This window comes from Pteropus vampyrus, unplaced genomic scaffold, assembly GCF_000151845.1.
Source record: "Pteropus vampyrus isolate Shadow unplaced genomic scaffold, Pvam_2.0 Scaffold215, whole genome shotgun sequence".
NCBI classification, from domain to species: Eukaryota; Metazoa; Chordata; class Mammalia; order Chiroptera; family Pteropodidae; genus Pteropus; species Pteropus vampyrus.
The window spans coordinates 3,291,942-3,315,809 of record NW_011888996.1 but is presented as its reverse complement, the minus strand read 5'-3'; the positions used below and the strand labels follow the sequence as shown (position 1 = coordinate 3,315,809).

Below are 23,868 nucleotides of genomic sequence, written 5' to 3'. Positions count from 1 at the left end.
TAGGTGTATTTGAGTTTGACTTAGTGAGGTAAACTAAATTATTCAAGGCAGCCTAGCTAAGAGCCAGAGCTGGGATTTAACCCAGGACTTAGATTATTACTGTCTGCTTCTTACTTACTTTTCCGTCCGGATAGTCTCTCAAGCAGATAGCAAATAATTGTAATATGTGGCCCCTGCCTTCTAGGATCTTAAAATATCACTCGATGTTTTGAATTAACACATATGAAATAGTAGAAATATACTTGAAGGTAGTATTTCTCTTTAAAATCTTATCTATCTATCTGTGTCTGTCTTTCTCAGATACCTTGCCCACTTTTCCTGCCAGTCTAAATTCTACCTGTTTATGAAGTCTGAATTCAGTTTTTATTCCTAGATAGAGCCCTCCCTGGTAGCCATTGCCTAACTGGGTCTCTCCCTGCACAGCTCGTGTGGGCAGTTCTTGACCTTGTGGTTCCTTGGACAGTTTATCAACGGACAGTTTATCAAGTGTTGCCTTGTGCATTTCCAGACTCACTCTGGTTTTAAGTTGCTATTTAAGTTGTTATTATTATTTAACTTTGCTTATATTTGTGCGCTACCTTACAAATTAGAATATGAACTATAAGTATTGGGAAACTATCAAGATCATGTGGCAGATACAGACTTTCGAAAATTTAAATCTTCACTTGAAAGCTCAGATTTTATCATTGTCAACAAATACTATAGTTTTCCTCGAAATGATAGATTCACTTGGTTCATTTTTGAGAAAATGTCAAATACCCAAAACCAAATAACATGGTTTTTCTGTCAGTTAATTCTTTCAGGTAAAATTGATGTTCTTTGAAAAAAAGAGATACAGTTTATTTAGCTTGCAGTTTATCATGCAAGTGCTTTTCTGTGAGATAATCATTGTTCTGTATAGAGGGCAAATGTTTTATGTGTATTTCCCATTTTGTCACAAAGAATATTAAAAAGATGTTAGTAAAATTAATCTTTACTGCTTCTTCAGGGTTTGAATAGTTTGGTGGGAGTGGGGTGGGGTGGGAAAATAAAAGAAAGCTGTCCAAGGGAGAAAAAAGATTGCTGAAGACCTAGCAAAGATGGAAAATGAGAAATTGTGGTATTATCAATCCTAGCTTTTAAGCTTTCCTCTAGCAGTGTTCAGCAGTGAAATGGAGTGCATTATGGCCTTGATCCCAGGTTTGGGTTTTAATGATTGAGTATTTTAGAAGGATATAAGGCTATAGGCCATTAAAGCTGCTGTTGAGAGAATAGTTCAGATGGTTACCAATGGGGTATAGTTTGGAAAGACAGGAGAGAGTATATGGAAATGGAGAGACCAAGGAGCTAGACAGTATTCTCCACTTTTGCTGTGTAGTAATCACCTGGGGAGTTTTTTAAAATTTCTGGTACCCGAGTCCTACCTCAAATCAGTTAATTCAGAATATCTGTCTTTTCAGTGAGGTTAGAGAGCAGATAAAGTTGAAGTTAAGATATGGGAAAGCTGATAGGATATGAAACTCTGATTACTGAATGAAATATCGAAGCTTTCTTTTTTAATTAAATTTTCTTTAACAACTCTGTGAAATAAGTATTTAATTTCATTGTAATGAGTGGATTGGAAGAAATAATTAGTAAAGGATTATGCTATTAAGATGACACAACTTCTAAGTGGTAGCACTAAGATATGAACTCAAGTTAGTCTGTGTTCTTGCCTAGATACCAAAGAAATATCTTCTGTGTTTACAGTTGACCCTTGAACAGTGTGGGAGTTAGCAGTGCCGATCCCTAAGAGATTGAAAATCTGTGACTCCCCCAAAACTTAGCTACTAATAGCCTGCTATTGCCTGGAAGCCTTACTGATAACAAACAGTTGCTTGACACATTTTTTTAAATGTTATATGTATTACATACTGTATTCTTACAATAAAGTAGAGGAAAGAAAGTGTTAAGAAAATCATAAGAGACAGAAAATATATTTTGTTTATTGAAAAAAATCTGCTTATATATAAGTGAACTCACACAGTTCAAACCTCCATTGTTCAAGGGTCAACTGTATATCTCAACTATATGCAAATGGAGGAGTGGCTACCAAAAAGAAATCTACAAACCATATATCATCATCATTATAATTATTAATTTAAAATATGAACCTTCTAAGTTTGTTCCTGGGTGGCGGGTAATATAGACAGATTTAATTTTTTGTGTTTTGTTTCCTACCTATATTTTGGTAGCAATCTTAACTTTCGAGGTAACCAATGGTTACCTCAGTTGTCATGGTGGAATGAAGATGTGATTAATGAAAAGAATACTACAACAGATAGAGACAAAGAGAGCTAGTTTTTAACATATAAGTAAAGGATATTATACAATTTATTGCATATAGATGGCTATCTAGAACAGGAGACTAAGTTTGGATGTGGTAGGCCAGCTTCTTTAGCCTCCACATCTTAGAGAGGTAGGGTGGTGTCCAGCCATTGTTTATATTGCCTGATTAGAGTAAGGATTTTGCCCAGTTTTTCTGAACTTCTCTTTGGCTATTCTCCCAAGACTGTACCTGTTTGCACTATGCCTGCTCTCTAGATGGCATATAAATAGGAACAACTCCAGAACAGTGATGCTGACTTCTAGACTGAGTGAACTAGGAGTTGGTTTCCTAGTCATTTTCTCAGACATACCACGTTTTTTGAATGCCCAGACTTCAGGCCTGCTTGAGACCCACGCTTGTGTAGGGCCAGCAACAGGTAGGGGCAAGAAGAGATGTGTCAAACTTGGACAATTTAGAATAGAATTGCTCCTGCCCAGTCACAAATTAATATTTGCTTTTTACTGATTAAGCTTTTTGAAAGACATATTTTGAGCATCATAGTCTGAAGGATGTGAAGAACTTAAAGGTGATACTGAATTAGAAAAATGAAAGTAATTGTATTGGAACTTGGAAATTAATTGAGAATGGGTCTTTTGAAGATGTTACATGCTATAGTTTATCATCAAAAATTGGTTCTTTCTTTAATCATTCCTGAGACAGACTAAGAGGTATTTAGAATACAGACATTCAAGGAGGAATTTCCTAATTAAAAAAAGAGCTGTTAAAAACATGAATTTATTTGATGGCAAGGGATGAACTTAAATTTGTTAGTTTTGATATAACTCCTTTTTTTTAAGAGACACTTCTAGTATATGCAAACCAAAGCTTTATTGTGGTTGATAGTAATAATTATCTGTGTAGTAAAGGACAGTGATGAAGTACTCATTAAAATGTGTAAAGCTTTGTAAACAGAGGTATGAAAATGTGCTTATAAATTTATATCCAGCTATTATATTAAAATTAATGGGTAATGGCAAATGGAAGTAAATCTGCTCAAAATGTTAAGTGAAACAAACTTTATCAAAACCAAGTTTATTTTAAAAAGTTAAATATGAAGCCACTGAATTAACTTTGGTCAGTTAAATAAATGAAAGGTTAAAAAAATTTAATTTTAAATTCAGTTAGCACATATATCTGTAGAGATCAGTCTTCTCAGCTCTTTAGGAAATGTAATTACAAAAAAAAAAAAATCAGGAAATGAGTGACTAGTATCATTTCCCTAAATGTCTATTACTGTATCCCTCCACCAAACCCAGGCATTTTATTCTTTAGACATCACTAAGAAGACCCTATCGATTCTTAAAACAGTTTTGCTTTTGTTTTATTTTGTTTCGTTTTACAAGCTTTTGTGTTTGGTTACTGGTTACTCAGCATAGTGACAGGGGTAAGGATAGAACTATTTGGGTCAGACCAAGGACAGCAGGCAAAGAGACTGCTGAGATCTTGACATCTACTGAAGGAAAGAAAATAAAATCAAACTAAGAACTTTTACACAATATAATTTGAATGCTTATTACCTTTTAAAAATAAGCACAAATATATAGTATATTTTAGGAAGATTTATGTTGAATTGTGACTTGCGGAGACAATTGAAGGCATTTAAATGGCAATTTTCTGGAAATACAGCCTATATGCAGCATGACAGTTTCTGTTTAAATGTGGAGTTATTTTAGACTGAAAGTAGGTCTCTCTCTGTTTCTCTGTATAATATGTCCACACACCACTTGTGAAGAAAGGAACCCTGTAGATATTTTCAGCATGGCAAAGTTATTTTTGATGAAGTATGCTTTTGAAAATGATGTTATCTTTTTTTTTTTTCTGAAGAACCTTTTCAACCTTGCTATTTTTTCCAACTAGCCTCTCCCACTTTTTTTTTTTTTGAGAAACACTGCATTTTAATAAGTGAAATAAATGCTCTATTACATGCAAGGTAAAAACAGGCTTTAGCAAAAAAGTACTCTTTATTTATAGTGCATATTGAATAATAAAACACAGTAGCTCTCTTCCATTGCCAATCACATGGTGTACCTTCCAATATACTAGGTATACTCCCAATCCAATATGATTAAAAAAAAAAAGTAGACATACAAAAAAGGTAGTTACATCTATGTCTAAGAAGTGAAAACTGAGTTAACCATTTTTTCATTAAAAAAAATCCATAATTTCCTTCTTGCCCAATTAATAATAAAATTCTTGGAGAGTGGGCTTGGGTAGGGGGTGGGAGTGAGTAGAATGACACCCAGCACACTTACACATCTTCCATCTCCCAGTCCCTACTGTATATGGCTGGGTAGACACCTGGGCTGTCTAGTGTGTATGCATGGCACTGCCTCTTGGAAGATTTCTCACAAGCATTTAACAGAGAACAAGTATCTTTGTTTCATCTGGGAATGGATGAAGGAATATGGGGTCTTATTTATAGAATTAAAATTTACCGATTGGAAGGTCCTGGATGAAGACCTTTTAAAGCCTACGATAGCGGGGGGCAGCCTTTTCCTGTGGTCTGACATCTTGGTGCCCCTGTTGGAGTGCTGTGCCAGATTCCCAAGACACTGGGCCAGGAGCAAACTACACTTCTGTCCCACCCAGGATAGAGCTGCTTCAGCACTTGACCCTTGGCACTCATGCTCATGGACATAGTGTGGCCAGGGACTGCGACTCAGTTGCAGAGCCCAGGTCTCTCCTTCTTCTCTTGCTTTTCAGTTAAATTTTGATATGAATGATATGTTCCATAATTATGAGATCCACTTTCTTTTTATTTTATCTTTTTACCCCTCATGATAGTTTCTAGGGCTGTCCTAATGGTTGCCACAAAATTGGTGGCTTAAAACAATGGGAATTGATTCTCTCACAATTCTGGAGGCCAAAGTACAAAATCAAGGTGTTGACAAGACTGCACTTTCTTCAGGAGCTCTAAAAGAGAATCCATTTTTTGCCTCTTTCAGCTTGTGGTGGCTGCTGGCAATCCTTGGCATTCTTGGATTGTAGCTGCATCAATTCTGTCTCTGCCTGCATCTGCATATTACCTTCTCTCTGTGTGTCTGTGTTTTTCTTTTGTCTGTCTCAGAATTTCTGCTTTTTTCTTTTTTTAAATGAAATTTATTAGGGTGATATTAGTTAATAAAATTATATAGGTTTCAAGTGTACAGTTCAATAATATGTCATATATATATTGCATTGTGTGTTCACCACCCAAAGTTAAATTTTCTTCAGTCACCATGTATTTGACTGCCTTTACCTTTATAAAAAGGACATATGTCATTGGATTTAAGGCCCACTTGGGTAATCCAGGATGATCTCCTTTCAAGATCCTTAATTACATCTGCAAAGATCCTTTTGTTTTTTCAGATGAGGCCACAATTAGATGTTCCAGAGATTCGGATGTGGACATATCATTTGTGGGTTACCATTCAACTCAATAATCTGTTTTCTTCTTTCAAATTATATACAGTTTAAGATTAATAATGACTAATTTCAGGACCTATATATATTCTTTCTGTTGTCACTTTTTTTTAATTGAGGTAAAATATACATAACATTTGCCATTTTAACCATTTTAAAATATACAGTTCAATGGCATTAAGTATATTCACATTGTTGAACAACCATCACTTCAGCCATTTCCAGAAATTTTTATCATCCCAAACTGAAACTGTCCACCTGTTAGATAATAACTCTCCATTATCTCCAAACCTAGTACCTCATAGCCATATTCTACTTTATGTCTCTATGAATTTGACTGTTCTAAGCACCTCATGTAAGTGGAATCATATGATATTTGTCCTTTTGGGTTTGACTTCTTTCACTTAGCATAATATTTTCGAGGTTCGTCGTGTTGTAGCATGTAACAGAATTTTGTTCTTTTTTAAGGTTGAATAATATTCAGTTATGTGTATATACCACATTTTGTGTATCCATTAATCCATCATGGACACTTGAATTGCTTCCACCTTTTGACTATTGTGAATAATGCTGCTGTGAACATGTGTGGGCAGCGATCTCTTTGAGGCTCTGCTTTCAGTTCTTATGGGTATTTACCCAGAACTTGGATTGCTGGTTCATGTGGTAATTTCATATTTAAGTTTTTAGGAACCTCTGGACTGTTTTTCACAACGGCTGTACCATTTTACATTCACACCATCAGTGCACAGGGTTCCAGTTTCTCCACATTCTTGCCAGCACTTATTTTCTATCTTTTTGATAATACCCATTATAATGGGTGTGAAGTGGTATCTCATTGTGGTTCTGATTTGCATTTCCCTAATAACTAGTGAATTTGAACATCTTTTAATGTGGTTTATTGTCCATACTTGTATCTTCTTTGGAGAAATGTCCATTCAGGTTCTTTGTCCATTTTGAAATTGAGTTGTTTGTATTTTTGTTGTTGAGTTGCCGGTCTCGTTTTTTTTTTTTTTTTTAATTTTCTCCATTATTTATCTGCCTTTTTATCTTTGCTGGCTGAGGTTTCCGAATCCTTTGACTTTTTACAGCCTCTTAATTGTCCTCCCAGCTGTCCCCCTATCACTTTTTGCACCCCAATCTTATACTCAATCTAAGTTTCCCTTAATTCTAGCTTTGTAATCAGTCTTTTGGGAGGCCTTTGAGTCAGATGGTTTTTATTCCCTGTCTATGTGCAAATAACTCGCAAGTCTACAAGTAGAGGATTGCTTATTTGTAGTTAATTATATGTATTACTTTGCTTTATGCAGTAGCTGTGTTCTGAAGTTGTAGAAATATTTAATGTTTGTAATCAGTATTTTAAATTCTTTGGATATAATTTTTTTTAAAATAATTTTTAATTTCTTTAGTAATGAGAACAACTCTCAACTTCTATGCCATGTAGTTGTGGATATTTTTATGGTGGGACATATCTATGTTATTGATAACAAAATTTAATCATTCATATTAAAATATTTTTGATTTAGTGTTAATGTAAAAATGGAAGAAACGCATATTCTAATATGGGGACAGGGAAATCATCCTTTGGACCAGTTGGAGAGTATATCTGCTGTCGTACATTGGTTATTTTGCATCAGAGAAACTAAATGCCATCTAACTATGGATGTTTGATTTTTGAAGACAAGTACCCTAGAATTTTCTTCCTGTATTCTTTTACTTCTGTTCCCCTTTCCTTTATTTCTTTCTACAAATATTTCATGCACATTTATCATGTACCAGTTGGACTTTAAAGATGTAGTGGTAAGCAGAACAGACGTGTTTCCTATTCTCTTGGAACTTCTAGTACAATGATAACTAGTATTCTAAAGTTGGAATTATTTAGCTTTTCGTGTGTGTGTGTAGGGTAGATATGTATTCAGAATATAAGACCATATACTGTAACTTTTATTCAATTATATATGTATATTACAAATTATATAGGATCATATGGCTATAGAAGAGAATTTTATTACTTTGCCATTACATATATCACTTGTTTTTCTCCCTTGAATTTATCCTCATCTCTCATTTTTTTTTTTTTAAATAGATGTTTTATTTATTGGTACTTAAACTTATAAACTAACCAGCCAAACTGATACTATTATCATGGTACCTCAAAATACAAAACATCTTTTACAAATTAAGGGCTGTAGTAAAGCAGCAAAAGGGGCAGAGGAAATCAGTAAAGCACATTATAGCTTAACTTTTCACCTGAATTGAGATTTTTAACAAGTCTCCCAACCCCAGAAAATATGAATAATTTTCTTATCATACATCTTCATAACACATCTTTGTGCTTTGACTTTCTATTCTCAAGGTTAAGATTCTAGATCCTAAAGATAATATCCAAAATAGTATTATATCTACATATCTATAGCTAGAGACACCTTTTATTATTTTTTCTATAGCGGTAAGGCCACAGAAAACCTCTTTGATTAGACTCCATTTGTACTCCATTCTCAATTCTCCAAATTGACACTAGAGGCCTAATGAGAAGCAGGAGATCAAGGCAGATATACATAGAAAAATCCTAGCCGCAGCCCAAATTGATTGAAAAGTATACCCATCGTCACACATCTTCAGGCTGTATGTTCATAAAATAATTTGGAAATCAATGCATGGTTTGCCGGACACTACAGTACTTAAGACTTTGCCGTATTACATCATAGCTTTCCCCAGAAATTTCCAAGGTGGTGTCCAAATCACTGATAGGACGATTTTGCTGGAAGTGGATCTGGGGCTGCGGGGCTTCCTCTCTACAGCTGTAGAGCTGATTGTTCCAGGCCTGGTTGTTCCAAGCCTGGTTAATCAAGACTTGGGGGCACCAGGTCTCACTGTTCCAGGAATGGTAGCTCCAAGATTGGCTGTTCAGGCATGGTTGTCCCAAGTTGAGTTATTGCAGTTCTGGTTGCTCCACATTGAAAGGTTTCCAGAAGCATTCACCAGACATCCCTGGTGACAGGAAGGGATGCCCGGGTAAGCTGTAGTTGCTTAACCCTTCCAAGTCACACAGTTGCTATTCTTTGGCCAGTTATATTTCTGCTACCTCTTACTTTCATTCTCTGGTTCTGGAACCAGGTCTTAATCTGTTCTTAGCTAAGGTTCAGGATGTTGGAAAGTTCTTGCATCTGTTGGAGGCTGAGATATTTCTATCTCTGAAATCTCTCATGAGTACACAGAGCTGATTCTGTGAGAAAATGGTTCTGATCTTCTGTTTCTTGACCTGGACCTTCTTTTCTTCACTGTGCTGTTCTCTAAAGAAGTAGATAATATTATGCTGAGACTGGGTGGAGGAATCAGGGCTGTTCTGAATAAGCAGATCCATACAGGAAAGAAGAGGAGAGAAATGTCTCCATGTGGAGTATCTTAGCAGAAGGCATTTGCAAGGATGCATAATTTTTTTCAGTCCCATACATCTCAGGCACTGGTGAAAGCTCCCTAGAATTGGATGCTTTGGGGCAAAGTGGGCTTTTGGGATTAACACTCATGTTGTCTTGCAAATTATGTTATTCCTGTCTGCCTATCCTCATATTCCTTTTTTTCCCCTCTTCTTATTCCCGCCTTTACTTCCTTTGTTCCCTGTCCCCTGACAGCATGTGTACATGAATGCTTACATGCTCCCCTTCCCACCCTTGCTTTTCTTTCCCTGTGCTTTTTGTTCTTTTCATATTGCCTTTTTTTCTTCCTTGTTCCCTACATTTTTCTGCCTGATTATTTTATATGATACTTTGATTCTATTAACCATACTTTCAGTTCAGAAATAGCCGAGGAGTGGGGCAAATTGGGTCATTGGAGAGTTTCAATACTACTTCGAGGACATATGGTTTTTCACTCAATTTGAACGTTAGAGTTTTCCTGCTTTGTGGTCCTAATACATGTGGGAGTACCAGGCATTCTTGCTCCTAAATTGGGGATTAAAGTTTATTACAGTGACAGTTTTAACATATTTCTTTCAGTGGAGTTATTATTTTTGAAGAGGTGAACAAGCAAGGGAAACAGAGTAAACACATTTCAACTTCTCTTGGTTGAGCCTCTTGGGGTCTCTCCCAAGGGTTTCACGGGAGGACAAATTCCCACCATTAATTTATATTCAAACCTTGATATTGGTGTTGCCAAGTACTCCAAAAACGTGATTACTTTGGTAACTATTGAGGAAGCAATCATCATTTTCATACTGACATACAAATTACATGAATTTGAATTATAGTTTTAGAGACATATTTCTTTAAGTATTGCTCAGAGTAAGAGTTGCTAAGAAAGAACTACATTAGAATCCACCTTTCTAAGATTTTTTGTGTGGGATACTGACAAAGACAGTATTTCTCTGTATCTGTGTGAGAGTGTTTAATGGAGACAATTTAAATTGATTTACTAATGATTGAAAGATGGCATTTCATTTCAGACTTTTTTGACTGTGATCCACAGTATGAAATGTATTTATATGGCGACTCTATGTGTATATATACACACCACTGAAACGAAACGTGCATAAAAGAGTACTTATCTTTACTATTATGATCCACTCTGATTTATGTTCTATCACAATTATTTCTGTTTTCTTTCCTTCTATTCTATTTCATCCTTTTATTAAAGAAAAAAATATGAAGGTTCAAGTCTGTTAAATTAGTTTCATGACCAGTATTAGTTTGTAACTTGGATTTGTAGAAGAAAAAAAAAAATCACCGAACTAGGCTATGGAAATCTGAATTTTTCTGATGCCATAAATGCTTTCATTTTTGCCTCATAGTAGGGGTATGGCCTGGTATTTGAGACTTGTAAGTCCTGAAACAATTTTGATATCTACAAATTAATTGTAAAGCACTCTTATATGGCTAGTTCACAGAGTTGTGAAGATCAGATGATATAATGTAAATGAGCAATACATGTAAAATGCTAAGTATTATAGAAATACTATGTAGCATTATTAAGTTGCTTTTCAAGTCTCACATTGAGATAATAAATTAGTTTAAGTTTCTGCAGAGGGTGCCTATCTAATAATATTTACCATCATTTCTTAAGGAGCTTTTGGCTGTAGAAAGGATCAGGCAGTTGCTTTAACATCACTTGGCATTGTTTCGGGGTGTCCAGTAGAGTTGGAGATATTGAGACTTTACACCATACCCAAAGGAGTTTATTGCAAGCCAAGGGAGGTTGCTGAAAACTTTTAAGCCGTTGCTTATGGCTGCTGAGATGACTTCTAGAGCCTCTAATGGAAACAATATAGAAATGAGCCCACGAAGACAGGGATACGTGTGGGACTCTCTCTTATCTAACTTCAGGTCAAACCGTGATGTATAGATGTTTTCTACTTCATTTTTACTATATACTGGCACAGTGATGGAAACCTTGATTTACAAGAGAGCAGAATGAACTTTTTCTGGGGCAGACAATTCAGTTAATGGAACCTCTGAAACTGCATTTAAATATTGGTGTTTGTGCATTTTTTTCTGGTGAAAGAGTTCATAATTTTTATCAAATGAAAATAAAGACTTCTTGACACAAGGGTTTTTTTACCCCAAAAGATTGAGAACTGTGCAAATGAAATCCAGAGAAAAAGCAAATATAGTCGTACTTATATCTGACAAAATAAATTTCAAAGTAAAAAAGGTAACAAGAAACAAAGACGGACATTTTATAATGATATAGGGGACAATACATAAAGAAGACATAACATTTATCAATATATATACACTCAATCAGGGAGCACCAAAATATATAAAGGAACTACTAACAGAAGGAAAGGGAGAAACTGACAAAACCACAATTGTAGTAGGGAACCTAAATACTCTATTGACAGCCATGGATAGATCATCCAAACAGAAAATCAATAAGAAAATATTGACCTTAAATGACACATTAGACCAAGTGGACATAATTGACATTTACAGAGCCTTTCATTTCAGAATACCAGATTACGCATTCTTCTCTAAGCACATGGAACATTGTCAAGGATAGACCATATGTTGGGACACAAAACTAGCCTCAACATATTTAAGAAGATTGAAATCATACCAGGCATATTATCTGACCACAGTGCTTTGAACCTGAAGATCAACTGCAAAAAAAGCGGGAAAAACTACAAATATGTGAGATTAAACAACATGCTACTAACAAACAACTGGGTCAAAAAAGAAATGAAAGGAGAGATCAGAAGATATATAAAGACAAATGAGAATGACAATACAACATATCAAAACTTTTGGGATGCAGTAAAAGCAATAATAAGTTTATATCGTTACAGGCCTATCTCAAGAAACAAGAAAACCCCCAAATAAACAACCTAACATTATATCTTAAAGAACTAAAAAAAGAGCAGATGAAGACTAAAGTTAGCAGAAGGAAGGAAATAATAAAAAGCAGAGTAGAATTATGTGAAATAGAGAATAAAAAGACAATAGAAAAAATTAATGTAAAAAAGAACTGTTTCTTTTAAAAGATTTAAAAAATTGACAGATCCCTGGCTAGACTCACTAAGGAAAAAAGAGAAAAGTGATAAAATCAGAAATGAAAGAGAAGTTACGATGGACACCACAGAAGTACAAAGGGCTGTTCAAGAATACTATGAAATACTATATACCACCAAATTCAATAACCTAGAAGAAATGAACAAATTCTTGGAAATATGTAACTTTCCTAGACTGAAGCATAAAGAACTGGAAAGTCTATAAATAGACTGATAAACAGTAAGGAAATTGAAACAGTCGTCAAAAACCTCACAAAAAGTAAAAGTCCAGGACCAGATGGCTTCACTCGTGAATTCTACCAAACATTAAAAGATGATTTAGTACCTGTCCTTTAATCATATCCAAAAAATTGAATAAGAGGCAATACTTCCTAACTCATTTTATGAGGCCAACATTACCCTGATACCAAAACCTGACAAGGATAAACACAAAGAAAACTGTAGACCAATATCTCTGATGACTACGCATGCAAAAATCCTAAACCAAATACTAGCAAATTGAATACAACAGTACATTGAAAAGATTATATGTCACAATCAAGTGAGGTTCATTCCAGGGGCCAAGGATGGTTTAACAAATGCAAATCGATCAATGTGATACACAACATAAAGGATAAAAGTCATATGATCATATCAATATTTGCAGAAAAAGCATTGACAAGATATAACACCCATTTATGATGAAAACACTTAATAAAATGGGTATAGAAGGAAAGTACCTTAACATAATAAAGGCCATATATGACAAACCTTCAACTAATATCATACTCAATAGTAAAAATCTGAAAGCTTTTAAGATCAAGAACAAGACAAAGATGCCCTCATTCCCACCATTATTCAACACAGTATTTATTAGAAGTCCTACCCGGAACAATCAGGCTAGAGAAAGAATTAAAAGACACCCAAATTAGGAATGAAGGAGTAAAATGATCACTTTTTGTAGATGACATTTTTCTTCACATAGAAAAACCTAAAAAGTCCACCAAAAAACTATTAGAAACAATAAACAACTATAATGAAGTTGCAGGATACAGAAATCAGTGTACAAATATAAAAATTCCTTTCGTTCCTGTGCACTAACAGTAAAATTTCAGAAAAATGAAAAAAAAAAAAAGATTCCTTTTGCAATTGCAACAAAAATAATAAAATACCTGGGAATAAACTTAAAGGATATGAAGAACCTATACATTGAAAACGACAAGGCATCATTAAAAGAAGTTGAAGACACAAAGAAATAGAAGTATATTCCATGTTCATGAATTGGAAGAATCAGCATAGTTAAAATGCTCATATTACCCAAAACAATGTACATATTTAATGCAATCTCCATCAAAATTCCACTGGCATTTTTTAAAGAAATAGAAAAAACATCAGATTTGTACGGAACCACAAAAGATCCCAAACAGCCAAAGCAATCCTGAGAAAAAAAGACACACTTCCTGACTTCAAATTATACTACACAGTGACAGTAATCAGAACAGCTTAACAATGACAGAAAAACAGACACATAGACCAATCGAACAGAATCAAGGGCCCAGAAATAAATCCCCATATATATGGATAAATAATTTTTGACAGGTGAGCCAAAAACACAATGGAAAAAGAAAATCTTCTTCAATAAACGGTGCTGTGAAAATTGAAAAGCCATATGCAAAAAGATGAAACTAGACTGCTACTTGTCACCTATATACAAATTAACTCAAAATGGAGCAAAGACCTAAATATAAGACCTGAAACAATAAAATACATAGAAGGAAACATGGGTACCAAACTCATGGACCTTGGCCTTAGAATTTTATGAATTTGACCTAAGAGGCAAGGGAAGTAAAAGCAAAAATAAGTGAATGGGACTATATCAAACTAAAAGCTTCTTCACAGCAAAAGAAACCGTCAACAAAACAAAGAAGCAACCATCTAAATGGGAGAAGATATTTGCAAACAGTGCCTTCAGTTAGGGGCTAATATCCAAAATATCCAAAGAACTCATACAACTCAACAATGAAAGAAACAATCCAGTTAAAAAATTGGCAGAGGACCTGAGTAGACACTACTCCTGAGAAGATGTACAAATGGCCAAGAGACATATGAAAAGATGCTCAGCTTCACTAGCTGTTTGGTAAATGCAAACAAAAACCGCAGTGAGATACCACTTCACACCTTACAATGGCTGTCATCAACAGGACAAGTAGTAGTAACAAGTGTTGGAGAGATTGTGGGAAAGAGGGAGCCCTTGTTCACTGCTGGTGGGAATGTCAATTGTCACTATGGAAAACAGTATGGAAGTTCCTCAAAAAATTAAGAATAGAATTATCATATGACCCAGCAATCTCTCTTCTGAGTATTTATCCCCCAAATTTGAAAGCATTTATCCATAAAGATATATGCACCTCAATGTTCATAGCAGCATTAATCACGGTGGCCAAGACATAGAAAAAGCCAAAGTGTCCTATGACAGATGACTGGATAAAGAAGAGTGGTACATATATACAATGGAATACTACTCAGCCATAAGAAAAGATGAAATACTGCCATTCGTGATCACATGGATAGATCTTGAGGTCATGCTAAGTGAAATAAGTCAGTTAGAAAAAGTTGAGAGCCATATAATTTCACTTATATGTGGGATATAAAACTGAAAGCCAAACAAACTCTTAGACACAACAGTATAGTAGTTATCAGAAGGAAAGGGGAGTGGGGGGAGGTAGAGAAGAGTAAAAGGAATGAAATGTATGGTGACAAGGAGAGTTGACTCTGGGTGGTGAACATGCAATGCAACATCTGTATATTGCATTGCATGTTCACCACCCAGAGTCAACTCTCCTTGTCACCATACATATATATGGCATCTATGATTCCCTTTCCCTAATATCTTTTACTTCTGGAAAGGGTAGTTTTAGATATGGCTAGTTACTGTCCAAAGTTCGTCATTCCACTGATTTAAAAAACTTTTTTCTTTGAATTCTCATATCACCTTTTCTATGACTTTCTTGTGGCACTTTTTAACTTGCTGTGTCTTATCATAGTTACTCTGTAGTTGTTTTATTTTCCCTTCTAAATCCAAGTGTTAAATGCAAATGTGTTTCATTTTTGTGTGTCTAATTGAACCTAGCAGAGTGAATTATACAAGTATAAGAACATCCAATAAGTATTTTTGTTCAATATATGCTTGAGTTCCTTTCTTATCTCAAAGATACTTTTGTGATATTAATATTGAAATCTGGCAAGCTCACATTCTTTCTTACAATAATAAATTTTTGTGCTTATAACAGAGTAAGAGTCAGTGAAATAAACTGAAAAAATGAAAATAAGTAAATGCTAATCAAATACAACTTGAAAGGCCTATCATTACTTACTTATAGCTTGACTTTCAAACTTAGTGAGTGCAGTTTATTTATTTTAAATTAAAATTTTAAATTGATATAATTCATGGTTTTTTGTTTTTTGTTTTTTTTTTTTTTTGTACTTTAGATCCTGTTCCCTTGTTGAAGGAGATCAGAAAGACTAGCGTGAGCACTCTTAGTGGTGGCCTCTGGACAGTGGTTTTGATTTGCTAATGGGGATATAATTGTTAAGTCTTGTTGAAGACTTATGTTTTAAAATTATAGACTTACTATATTGATCTTAATAAGTTTTGTTTTGTTTTTAAACCAGTCATAGAAACCATTTAGGTTAAAAACCTGAGCTGGCATTTATTTTAGAAGACAAATATCTAGGTGTCTGTGTGTTGGGAGTTTGGGAGGTATCTGAGGGCAAGTGATGACTCTGTAATTTCAAGTGTATAACATTTAAAAATTCATAATATTTTCGGAGGAAATGCTATCTAGAGCAAATTTGACTTTTGAAATTATGGTTGGACAGACATTTCAAAAAATGAAGGTAGATAAGATATGCCTGACTTAAAAAAATTGTATTTTAGTTCAATTTCTGCAGGATAGAACTCTTTAGCTGCCTTAAAGGCCTATATTAATTATAGATTAATGATTTGATTATGTTAACTTAGTTTTCAATAAACTTTTATATACATAGACTCATCTTTATTACATCTGGAATCATTTAAATAGCATAATTACATGTAGTTGTGCTATGTAATGAACGGTAAGGGATAAATGATCAGAGGTGACTTTATAAGCATTGCAATAAGTGACTTATAAACTGAAGGTCACCATTTTAATTGGAGGGTTTGTGAATCTCTTAAATTCTGTAATCAAATGAATGATATCAAAGGAAGAAGTAATTTAACACAACAATTGTGGCTTACACTGAACATATGTTCCTGTTAATAAGTTGCATTATGGTCTTTAAGGAATTGTATGTAGTTAGTACATTTTGGTTCATTTGATACCCACAGTTTTTCTTAATTTTTATTAGTGAGTTGTTACAGTGGTTAACAAGAAATACACAGATTTAAGTTGCAATAGTTTTCCCAGGGTTATATGATCTAACTTCACAAGCTTCTTGGACATATGTAGATGCTTTTCTATTTTGCTTTAGTTATGACATACAATTGATATAGGCAAGCATGAAAGCTTGGGCAAATTTTCATTGCTTTTTCTGGATCTTACTCAGGTTCTGTGGTATTTATGTAAAGCACAATTTTGTTACTTGGGAATGCATACTGAAATTATCATGTGCACTATTTTGCTGTAGGCCTCCTGGCACTGCCACAAAGGTAATACACTGCCAGTAGGCCATTTCCTTGTCGGCTGCATTTACAATTTAATAGAAATATTACATGTCTTTTTAAACAAGTGTTTTGGCAGGGAGGAAATGGCAGATTCCATACAAACAAGCATAGCTTCCTTTCCTTAACCACAGTCCAGCTACTCAAGAAATTGTACTTGGTTTTAAGTTTTGGGGTTTGGGGGTAGAATGGGAAGTTGGGTCGAGACAGGAATGACATTGATATTTACTATAAAATAGTTATGTATTTTTAACTGCTATGTTTTATTACTATATAGTTTCAGTGAGTGACAACCAATAAATTTCTGAATTAGAGCTGAGGTTATTTTTATGCAGTTCATCTGACTGGGAAGATCTTGTTTTGATTGGTCAAAAATGTCAGGACTACCACATAGGCTCTAAGATGATATTATTGTTTTTTTTTAGGTTTTTTTATAGTTTTGGCTTTGCTGTGTAAATTGGTCCTTCACGACATTTGCCTAAATATTACTTCTTTTATATCAACTATGATTGTATCATAAGATGAATCACTTTGGGAGTTAGAGAATATAAAACAAAAATTTGGTAGACTTGTTAGCACTGATATAATATGTAATGGATTCCCAGTCTTCCCCAAAGATAGTCAGTTTGTTTTAGTTCTAAGGTCATGTTTGTAATATTTTTAAACTTGGATGTGTTATTTCATTTTGTTCTACTCTGAAGAGTGGAATAGGATAGAATTTAGTTCTTTAGATTTTAAATCATTTGTAATTTCAGATAAAATGCTGACCTCTTTAAAGTACTTTATATACTTTTGGAAATTGTCTATAGAAAAAAAATGCTTTACTTTTCAGCCTTTATTGTGGCCACATTCTACTACATTGTAGTATATATCCCAGCTTTTCTTCTTTAGGAAAAGAGAACAGTTTAGAGTTAGGTCTTTCCTCGTCTCTTTTCTTATTGCTTTTGACTTCTTATCCAACTTACCTGGCAGCTGTAGTAAGTTATGCTGCTGTGGTGTGGTAGAGACTGGCATTGGGTGTGTTCTTACAGCCATCACAGCATTGGCTTTTGTTATTTTCCATGTTTTAGTTTGTTGGTAATGGACATATGGACATCATATGTTCCACACAGTACTGTACGAAGCCAATTTGAACTGTTTCCATTTGCCTCAAGTCCAATCATGATATTTATTTTTCCATGGCACTTACCCAGATTATCCATACCTCCTGCTTAGCTTTGTGTCACTGCCACCATGGACTGTATTTCTTCTGATTGCTTTTATTTTTTCACAGTATCTAATTGCCTAGTCCCCTTTAGCTTTCTTTACACAGAATTGATTGATGTTTATAAAATATTTCAAGATCTTTTAGATAACAGATATTCAGGTGTATAGTAGTAAGAATATTCAGCTCGTTTTTGTTTATACATAAGGAAAGTTTTATATCCAGCCTCATAGACCGGAATTGAATATTCTAGTGGAAAACTTAGAAGAGTAACAGTATGGTTTTAGACAATATTGCTTACTTATCAACAGTAACAGCAATGATCGATCACTTGGATCCCCTAGAGTCCAATTGATATATCAAATCGGGTCATAATTTTACTCCTAAATTTTGAAAGGAAGATCTTAGATGCTTCCTTTTAGGCTCGGAAAAATATGACTACATTATTGTTTACCATAGCTGTTTTAGCCCTTTGTGAAGTCATTTTAAGTATTGATTTTCTAAATATGAATAAATGAGTTGCTGTCATTTTTTGACATTTCGTGAACCAACTTTTACTGTGATCAGAAAGCTTTGCCTTTACAAAAGATTAAATTCATTCAGCAGATATTTGCTGAGCACTTACTATGTGTTAGGGACTGTTCTAGGTGCTAAGGATGCAGCAGTAAAAAAATAAGAATTTATTGGTTTTGAGCTTATCTAATAAGGGGGAGAGAGAATAAAGAAGAGAAATAAAAACAAATCTAGTATGTTAGATAGTAACAAGTCCTATAGTAGAAAAATAAAGCAGGGAAATGAAATAGGAAATCTCAAGGGTGGAGTGGAGTAGTTGATGTGTTGGATTGCCAGTGAAGGCCTCACTGAGAAGATGACACTTGAATAAAAACTTGAGGGAAATGAGAATATCTAGGTGGAGAATGTAGTAGGTAGAGTCAACTGCCTACAAGTTCAGTGGTCCTTAAGATGGAATGTACCTGACAACTCCTAGTACAGATCATGGAGACTTGAAGGTTACAGTAAATGCCTAGGCTTTTATTTCAAAGGAGTTGAGAAGTCACTGAGGATATCTGAGTAGAATTGTGACATAAGAATATCCTGAAGAGTTATAAGGGTAGAATCAAATAAACTAGGGTAGGAGACTTGTATAAACCAAGGAAGAAATGATGGTGACTTGGATGAGGATGTTAGAAGCAGTGAAGATTGTGAGAAGTAGTTGGTTTCTGGTATAATTTGAAAGGGGATTAACAGGATTTATTGATGGATCAGGTACATGAGAACATTGACAATGATAAAAGGCTACTCTGTATAGCTTCAGAAGATATCTTTTCCTATGTTACAGAAAAATCAGACTGGCGAGAAACCAGGCACCACTCAGAGAGTTGGAGAACTCAGGTTTTTTATGCTAATGATTCCACAGAAGAGCTAGTGCTCTGAAGATCTGGGCCCCGAACTCAGGGGTAACTTTACTTTTATAGAACTTAACAAGCAAAGGGGATGCATCTGTTATCTAGACAGAACAAATAAAGGGGAGAGTGAGTCTTCAGTTGATCTTGAGGTCACCCTGCCCTTCAGCCTATGTGGCAAGCAGGTCTACAGAAGCAGAACAAAGAGCTGATTACAAGGTTAGCCATTTGAGTGGAAAATTCCTCTTCACCCACACTGTCAAAATGAGGCAGAAAATTGAATGGAATGTAGAGTTTATTCTTTCAGGAAGCCCAACTACAAATATATTATTTGCCATGGAAAGGAAGGAAGGTATAAAGTAAGAAAGCAAAGTATAAAGAAGAAAATAAAAATCACTTGCACTTGGTTTGTTCTATGTGGAGATTTACAATGAACATTTTATGTATGATATTCCTGTTTGCTTGCATATATATCATGTCCATGAGAACATACTGTTTTTTAAAAATGGGAATTATGAGATTATATTGTTTTTGTAATTTTCATTTTTCATTTAGCATATCGCATCTTGATAATTTCCCCATATCCTTAAGTTTTTTGAGCTTTAAAATATTTTTAAAATTTCTTAAATGAAATAATTTTCTTTACATTCTGCTTTTATAATAAAGCTTTAAAATGAATGCTTTCTGTTTTTAGGGCAAAAGGGAGCAACTTAGGTAAAAAACCATTGCTAGCCGAAAATCCTAAGTGTGTAAAAATGTCCTTGGTCTTAATTTTTGATCCAATAAATTATTACTCATCACAAATTATACTTTTAAATAATGAAAATATTCTGACAGTCTTTAAATTAGGGTATAATATCAATTCTCAATGGATTTCATTTTTCTGTTACTTTTCTACAAATATTATTTCTACATGAACATTTTGAAACTCTTCCAGAAGAAATTATTTTTGAGCCTTAAGAAACTGACATTTACACTGCAATGCATACATCCTATCTTTTATTTTGTATCAATTAGCAGTCTTAATCAACTGAATGATTGCGTGAAGCCTAAATAATTAACCATATCAGAAAACATGCAATTAATAACGAACAGATTGTTAGATACTTCCTTCTAGCAGTACAATTATTTTAGAAAAAACATTCTAAATGTTTTTTCATTTAAAATGTATTTCACCTGCCAAAACATACAAATGTGGTTTTCTTAACCTTGAACACTGATATATGTATGTGCAATAGGGAAGCACTCCTCTTACTGTCAGCTAATTAGTTATTGGGGTAAGTAGAATTGTTCTCTGACTCCTTCTAGCATCTCTTGTGCTGATGTTAATCTGCATTTATAAGATATTTTGTAAAGTTTTAAGAAGAAAAGTTCTGAAAAGTTTCTAGGAGAGAGGGAAAAACAGGATGAAGGATAATAACAAGTACCTATATTTGGAGATTTTGGGGGAGGGAGGAAAAAGAAAAACTAGACAGAGAATTAGAAGGATATGGTGTTTCAGGCAAGAAGGAAAAGAGTTTTAAGAAGGAGGTGCTTGACCTTTTATAAATGCTTGTCCTACATTTTGCCTTTAGATTAGGTAGTATGAAGAGGTTATCAAATTGGAATTCATGTTAACTTTTAGGAGTATAATTCAATTGAATAGGGAGCAGAAGGCATCAAGGAATGACTGGGAAGTAGAGAAGTGGAAGCAGCACCAGTAGATTCTATTTGAGGTTTTAACAGCCAAGAAGAGGAGGAAAGTTAGAGGAAAAGTTTAAATGTATCAGGGTTGAGGAAAGGGTTCAGTAGGAAGAGGGGAATTTAGTTTTAGAAAGAGATGAGGATCCAGGGATGGGATCAAAGATGAAAAATGGGTGGGACCAAGAATGTTAAGCAGTAAAACAAGGCCCTAGGTGGAAGGGAATGTGATTGAGGATGTAAGTACAGTCATTAGCCACAGGAAAATGGATTTAAAGTAGGTTCTGTTTATAACATGCTCATGCCTTGAACATCAAGTGCTCTATTTTAAGAGCCTATCACTTACGGCTGAAGAATCAACATAAAGCATTATATATGGTTGCTAGGGCCCTTAAATTGAAGGTCAGTAGTACTTTTGCTAAACAATGCTTAGTTGAGGAGTGCTGGTTAGCTGTAGTGGTGGTTCAGTTGCTTACAAAGTGTTCAGAACCTCTTAGAAACTATTTTCTGACCTGCTCTAAAAATAAGTAATTCAGAATTAATTACTGACAGACTTAACTCAGATTTTTAAAAAACAATTGTTGGAAAATATATATAACAAAATTTACCATTTCAATATTTTTAAGTGTATAGTACAATGACATATTCAGTGACATTGTCGTACAACCATTATCACCATCCATTTCCAGAACTTAATTTTTTTTTTCCTTTTTTATATTGTGGTAAAATGTACCTAACATGAAATTTACCATTTTAACTATTTTTAAGTGGCATTAAATACGTTTACATTGTTCTATAGCCGTCACCACTATTCACCTTTAGAACTGAAACTTTGTACCTATTAAGCAATAACTGCCTATTACTTTCTCTCCCCAGCCCCAAGTAACCATTATTCTATTTTGTTTCTATGAATTTGATTATTCTAAGCACCTCATATAATTGGAATTATACAATGTTGTCCTTTTGTGTCTGACTTCTTTCACTTAGCATAATGTCTTCAAGGTTCATCCACATTGTAGCATGTGTCAAAATTTCATTCCTTTTTTAAGGCTGAATAATATTCCATTTTATGTGTGTATCTCATTTTGTTAGTTCATTCATTTGTTGATGGCTCCTGGGTTGTTTCCACCTTTTGACTATTGTAAATAGCGCTGCTATGAACTATGAACTGTTTGATTTCCTTTTAATTCTTTTGGATATATATACCTAGAAGTGCATTTGCTAGATTGTATGGTAATTAATTCTATGTTTAATTTTTTGAAGAACCACCATACTGTTTTCCATAGCTCATCCAACTTTTTTGATGTTAGGCATTCAGATTAGAGGAAATGGAGAATGCATAATATTTATATTTAAATATTTATAGAACTTGAGATGCAAGAAAATTATATTTCTCTGTTTAGGATGAATCACACTTAAATAATTCCAGGAAGTTAGCGACTAATTCTCTTAAAGATCTTCAGTGAAAAAAGATATTTTAAAAATAGTAATCGTTAAAGAACTCATACAACTCAACAACAAAGAACAAACAAATTAATTAGAAAATGGGCAGAGGACCTGAACAGGCACTTCTCCCAAGAAGGCATACAAATGACAACAGGTATATGAGAAGATACTCAATTTCACTAACTATACAGGAAATGCAAATCAAAAACACAATGAGATACCACCTCACACCTGTTAGAATGGTATTATCGACAAGACAATTAATAACAAGTGTTGAAGGGGTTGTAAGGAAAAAGAAACCTAATATGCTGTGGGTGGGAATGTAAATTGGTACAGCCGCTATAGAAAACAGTATGGAGATTCCTCAAAAAATTAAGAATAGAGTTACCATATGACCCAGCAATCTATCTGAAAAATCTGAAAAAATTTATTTGTAAAGTTATATGTATTCCTATGTTCATTGCAGCATTATTCACAGTGGTTAAGACATGGAAACAACCTAAATGTCTTTCAGTGGATGATTGGATAAAGAAGATGGGATATGAATCACAAGGTTTTCAGACTTGATCTCTTGGCTGCTATAATGTGTATTATGTATTCCACATACAATGGAATACTACTCAGCCATAAGATGGAATACTGCCATTTGCGATAACGTGAATGGATTTAGAGAATATCATGTTAAGAGAAATAAGTCAGATGGAAAAGAACAAGGACCATATGATTTCACTCATATGTGGGATATAAAACTGAAAGCAACAAATGAACAAACAAAGCAGACAAACAGAAATACTCCCAGACACAGACAACAGTATGGTGGTTACCAGAGGGGAACGGGGCGGTGATGGGGTGTGGAGGAGGGTTAAGGGGATCATTTTGGGTTGTGAACACTCAGTGCAATATACAGATGATATGTTGCAGAATTGTACTTGAAACAATCTTCTTAAGCAATGTCACATCAATACATTTAATAAAATTTAAAAAATCTTTATAAAGTTCTTTCTCATAGCACATGAAGTGTAAAGCTGTTAATAATGTTGGTGTGTGATGTAGAATGTAGAATGTTTTATTTCTCACAAACCTTGTTCATTTGAACTGTTTTTATTTATAAAGCAATTAATGTGTATTTTTCAATTGTTAAACATTTGCCTGCTTTAAAAATCTTGACCTAAACTCTGCTTTTGAACCAGTAAAGATTACATGCAC

At 34.3% G+C, this 23,868-nt stretch overlaps 1 protein-coding gene and 1 pseudogene across 4 annotated transcripts in view; one reads left to right on the top strand and one right to left on the bottom strand.

Moving 5' to 3' along the window:
- Positions 1–23,868, top strand: part of STK3 (serine/threonine kinase 3) — a 277,085-nt gene that overhangs the window by 75,058 nt on the left and 178,159 nt on the right. The gene's annotated exons all lie outside the window — the stretch shown is intronic.
- On the bottom strand, positions 8,061–9,659 carry LOC105300610 (annotated as a pseudogene).